The sequence below is a fragment of the Sorex fumeus genome, unplaced genomic scaffold (assembly GCF_029834395.1).
Source record: "Sorex fumeus unplaced genomic scaffold, SorFum_2.1 ptg000232l, whole genome shotgun sequence".
Lineage (NCBI taxonomy): Eukaryota > Metazoa > Chordata > Mammalia > Eulipotyphla > Soricidae > Sorex > Sorex fumeus.
Genome location: NW_026606289.1, coordinates 1,054,911 through 1,060,910, shown reverse-complemented (window position 1 = coordinate 1,060,910; position 6,000 = coordinate 1,054,911).

The following is a 6,000-nucleotide window of genomic DNA, read 5'->3' as shown; positions in this document are numbered from 1 at the left end:
CAGGCTGTTCCTCTACCAGTACCTACAGCTGATGTTGAGGGCACTGGGCTTGGGGGCTGGACCTGGGGGCACCCTCCTAGGGGCCCTGCTTTGCATTTGGAGCAGAAGGCCCCACCAGCTCCTAATGAGATCCCCACCTGAGGATCCATGGAGCCAAATGCGGGGTGTGGGGGCACAAAAGAAAGTCTGCGTGCCCCTGCCCACCACTGCCAGAGCTGGAGGGACCCCTCTTCCCCGCAGCCCAACCCAGAGGTTGCTCCCCCACCATCAGTAGCTCCCCACATTTCTGGATGTGGTTGCATATTAGTGAGCCCATGAGTAAAGTACTGGTGCGTTTGCCCAGTGTTCTCAGGGAAACAAAACTGTGGGAGTGCTGAACTCATCGCAGCTTGAGGGGTCTCCTAGGAGCTGGCTCCAACTGCCCTTTGGCAACAGGCGATGCTGACGAAGGTCACAGTCCAGGGCGGACTCCACATGGCATGACCGGCCTCGGTGTGGGAGCTGGGGTCTCCAGGCAGTTCAGCCCTGTGCTCTGGGGGTCTGTCCCCAAGCCAGAAAGATGCAATTGACGATGCGCTCATGGAGGACAATTGTCTCTGCTGTGCGGGTTGCTGCATGCCCAGCATGTGGGTTGAAGCTGAAAAAGAACCCACATGCCATCCATTTTTTTTCTTACGGGGGGGGGAGGAGGGGGCGATGCCGGGCGGGGGGGGGGGGGGCTTGGGGCCATGCCCAGCCGAACTGAGGGAGAGCTCATTCCTGACACTGCACTCAACACTCATTCCTGGTGGGGCTTAGGGGACCCTGTGGGATGCAGGGGGTCAAACCCAAGTGGGCCCCATACAAGGCAAGTCTACCAGCTGTTTGATCTCTCTGGCCAAACACTTGGGTTTCTTACTGGGAACCAATCAGTGGCATCTGGTATGATCAACTTAAAAGAAGCCCCCCTAGCAAGTTTCAGAACATTCTCGTCACCCGAAGATCCCACAAGTCCCACCTCCCTCTCCAACAGGACCTGTCAAGCACTGCTGTGTAGCTGTCAGCCTCTGTAGTTGGCCCTTCTGGATATTTCAATCGAGCACAATCAAACAGGCTGCATTTTCTTTGGGCTTCTTGCATTTAGCATCTCATTTTCATACTGTTTCCACACAGATTGGCAATGCGTCAGCATTCCAGCCATTCTCAGCACTGAATGGCTGTCCACAGTGCAGTACAACGTCGCATCCATCCTGTTTACATGGCTGAGCCTTGGGGGGCCCTTCCCTGCAGGCTAGCCTGAGGAGCGCTGCTAGGAGCGTTTCTGTGTAAGGTTCGCGGGGTTTTCGAGCTTCATTTCTCGTAGGTGGATGGGCTGTGGCAATGGCAACTCTGGAAATCACTTCCAAGGAGCTTACACTGTTTGCCGTGGCAGCTGCACAGGCTCTGTGGCAGGGTCCTAGGGCTCCTGCCACTGCCCTGCCCACCACCCCCCTCCCCGTCCTCACCCCCCTGTGAGTGGAAACACCTCGTGGCTGGGGCTCGAGTTTGCATTTGCAAGAACAAAGGCGCTAAGCAGCTTTCATCTTTAATCCATTTCTATTTCATGTTGTCCTGTGAAGCCGAGGACTGCGGCCTGCCGTTCTAGCCCTGTGCTGACTGTCCTTTTGCGGAGCTCTTTAGGGTTAAATCGATGTTCTCTAGTGCGTTGTCTACTTCTCTGTGTGTTTGTGTGTGTTTATGGGGTGTCGGTGCTCTCCTTGCCCTCTGGATCCGTGCTCTGGACCTGGACCCCTGTCAGCCCCAGATCACGCACTGAAGAAAGGGGAACCTGGGTGGTCTTGGGCAAGGAGCAGACCCGCCTTGCTGGACTTACAGCTGCCTGGATAGTGCCCCTGGGCTCGTCTTCCTCCTCTGCAGCCCTCAGCAGGGTCTGCCCCTGAGAAACTGCCCCATGTTCCTGGCACTCCTGAGTGCAACCCGATGGGCACTTAGGCCCTGCATGGAGCATACGTCTCAGGCCCTGGTACAGGAGCATGCAAAGAATGGGCAGTGTACCAGAAGTGTCACACCTGGGCCCACGGGGCTCCAGACCCAGAGCAGTCCCCAAGGGCCCGGCAGGACTGCAGGATTCTACAGAGAGGAGCTTCATGGGTATGAGTAAAGGGGAGTCCTGGAGCAGCCAGCCGAGCCCCCACAGGATCTCAGCAGTGGAGGAGGTATTCAGAGGTGCCACCCCCAGTTGAACCCAGGCTCATGAGCCTTTGGGTACTCCTTGCCTTCCACACAGCCACGCCATATCTCTATTCCAGGAGCTACGAACCTCAAGGCTGCACTGCCCTGAGCTTGGGGCTGACCGAGGCCTGAAAGAAAAACCTGAATCTTCCTTGACAAGCGGAATGACAGCCCAGAAACTTCAAAGGGGCAGTAGAAGATTCGAAAGGGCGACCTCTCTTGGATCCCTAACAGGTGTCCCACTGGCTCCTAGCCTCCACACACAAAGGCCCCACGTAAGCCCGTGCCAAGACACTGACACTCCCCAAATGCTAGAGTTACCTGATGCTACCAGAGCAGGGGCCACTGATCCCAGTTGAGGAAATTGAGTCACAAATGACAGCGGCTGACCAATGACAGGCACAGACCCCTCTCTGTAGCAGGTCCCCTTCTCCCTGCAGGCCTCTGCCCCTTCTTGGCCCCTCCACCTGCGGCCCCTGTCTCACCAGCCCCGGTCACTGCTTGCCTCTGGGGCCTCGTGGAAAGTGGCTCAGGACCCGGCAGGAAGATGGGTTCACACAGACCCTGTGGCCTGCGACACACTGGGAATCAAATCTCTTTGAACTGTCTGTGATGCGATAGACCCTGGTCCCAGTTGCTTTGTGAAACCGCCAACCCTGGGGACCAGCCCAGGACCCACAATGCTTCTGGCAGGAGCTCAGGCCCTCTGTCGCGTGGGGGAGGGGGGGGGGAGCGAAGAGCAGGGAGCGGGGCACAGAGGCCGAATCGCCTGCAGGGGGCGCTCACATTGGCGCTCTGCTGCAGGGGCCAAGAGCCGTTAGGGCCCCACAGCCCACCCGCTGCCCCCACAGCAGTGAGTGGGCTGGATCCCCCAACACCCGCAGCTAGAGCTCTCCAAGGCCCCATTGCACCCCTCACCCCACATCGATCTCAAGGAGAATCCCTCTGGCCTTAGTGGAGGCCCCCAGGTGGGCAACGGCCACTCGAGCCCCTCCGACCACCCCGGGCGAACCGGCTCACCCAGCCCCCAGCCCAGACACCTTCAGCCTTGACCTCATGCAGCCTGGAGCTCCGCTGAGACACCCTCTCCCGCCCAACCCCCAGCGGGGACCTCCCAGGAAGCCCCTGAGGCAGGACCTCCTCTGAGACACTCCACTCCCCACCAGCAAAGAGCCTCTTTCCTTGGCCACCTGGGATGGCCCCATGCTGAGCGCACCCCCCGGGGCTCAATGTTTGCCCCCTGCAGCCTGCAGCTGCCTTGCTCCCACCCGACCCCCACTGACCCCTGCTCAGCCCGTGGTGGCCTGCCAGCTTCCTCGGGCTCCAACTCTGTCCCCTGCGTCGAACCCACTCTCCAGCCCCTGGGAAGCTCATGGCCCAGGCGACCTGTAGGAAGATCTGGCCTAGGCTATGGGGCCCAGTGCACTGTGCCGTCCTCCGAAAGGCCCGAGTAGGTGAGGGAGGACGGTGATCCCTAGAGACTGGGTTGGGAGAGCAGAGGCAGAGGCGTCCTTGCAGTCTTGATGGGTGGCAGCGGGACCTACACACTCAAGCAGTTGGTGCAGCACGATGTGCTCCATGAAGAATCTATTTTGTTACTTTGTTGGGTGCTGATTTCTGTAAACATCAGTGAAGTGAAGACATTCGCGCACATCTCTGTATTTACCAGGTGTTGTTGAATAACTGGATGACTGAGAAGACAGCTAAAACGTCCGACTGTAAGTGGAGAAATATTTTTTCTTTATCCTATAATTTTTGTCTATTTAAAAGCTCTGTTTTGGGATGAAAAATGGTTTGTGAATTCTGAGTCCCTTACATCATTGCCATTTTTCTGCAGCTGATTTTAACTCTACTTGGTTTACTTAGGTGCCCATTCTCTTTATTCTTTGGGAGTTTTTATTTTTGTTTGTGCTTTGATGCTTCTTGGCCGTACACCCCCAACTGTTCTCAGGACTTACTCCTGGCTTTGCACTCAGAAATAATTCCTGGTGGGTCTCAGGGGGCATACGGGGTGCTGGATCAAACACTGATTTTCAACCCTCTTGCTATTAACTCATTAGTGTCTTTATATTTCAGTTGCAACTCTTATGAACAAAACATCATTGCTAATTTAGTAAGACACTGCCATTTATAAAATGTATTATTACTGCTGTTCAGTCATTGATTAAGCTGATTGAATTGGGTATGAACTCCACATTACTTTTAAAATTTTTTTAATTGAATATCCTTGAGAGAGACCATTACAAAGTTGTTCGTAATTGGGTTTCAGTCATACAATGATCCAGCACTCATCCCTCCACCAATGTACATTTCCCACCATCGATGTCCCCTGTTTCCCTACCACCATCCCCCAACACCCTGCCTCCACCCCCAGTCTCCCTCTGTGGGAGGCTCTTTCCTCCTTGCTCTCTCTCCTTTCCTTTTGTGCATTATGCTTGGCAATACAGGTGCTAAGAGGTCATGTTGTCTGTTCAGGGCATTCAGTATTTTTATCAGGATAGTAAGGCTGGAGTATCTTTTCAATTGGGTGGCAGCTTTGGGGTGTGGATGTGATTGCTGAGGCTTCCAGAAGTACAGAGAGGTGGATCTAGGTAGCCTATCCTGATGCCAAGAAAGCCTGGAGATTTCAGTCACAAAACCCGCATACCAGAATTTTCAGCAGATTATGTCTCGGTGAGATCCATCCTGAGTTGGTGAAGTCAGGCCGAGTCAGTCGCAATCCAACTTTGGATTGTGGAAGCAAGCAGCTGCCAGAGGCTCTTCTTTGGTGAGCACCAGGCTGACCTGCCCCCCTCCAATTTAGCCCAGTCTGTTCAGCCTTATGCAGGTCTGCAAATTCTGCCTTTTGATTGAAATGTTTAGTCTACTTTCATTGAATGATTTCTGGGGGTCCTCTCCAGCAGTGTATGGAAGCCTGGGTGCCACTCACTCACAGCAATACTAAGCCTGGTGATGCAGTGGTTCTGGGCCCAGTGGTACTCATGAGCCACTAGGGATATGCTTGGTGGTGCTCAGGCAGCCTTTCAGTGCCAGAGATCAAATTAGGGGCATCTCACATAGGATCCTCCTCTTGGAACTATCCTCATCCCCGTGACTAATTTTTGACCTGCTTAGATATAGATCTACACTTCACTCACGGCTTTGGTTCTTTTTCTTTCCTTACCTGTTCTGCTTAATAAAATAATTTTGGAGCTTAATTTTATGTCATATGTACACATACATAAAACTAAGTTTTGAGTGCTTGGGATTAAACTCAGGGTCTCTCTCACACAAGGCAATGACTCTATTGACATCTACATTCCTGGTTTGTATGTTTTGCCTATGCCTCCTCATATTGTATTTATAATTAGGAAATAATAATCATTTCCTAAACATTGCATATCCTTGATCTTATCTGCTTGCACTTTGCATTTAGCCTCCTTGGAGTTTATTGAATTTGATGTCTTTCCCCAATTTAGATATCTTCAGTCATTATTTTTGCCGCTAGTTCCCCTTCCCTGTTCTCTTTGCCCTTCCCAGGATTCTAAATTCTTCTGTGTTGTGCTTTGTAATATTACCTCAGAGGATGCAGAAGGTAGGTTCTATAGGTTCTGGATGTCCAGGGTCATGCTGGGAACTGGCCTCACTGAGGCCCGAATCTCCTCCCCCTGCAAAAAAGAGACAAGTGGTCTACTTCTGGGTCATGGCCTTGTTCTATTTCTAGTTTTTGCACCTCTTGATGCATTCGAATGTATCTTTTGGGAGGGGAGTTTGGACTACACTGGGATGCTCAGGGTTTACTCCTGTTAT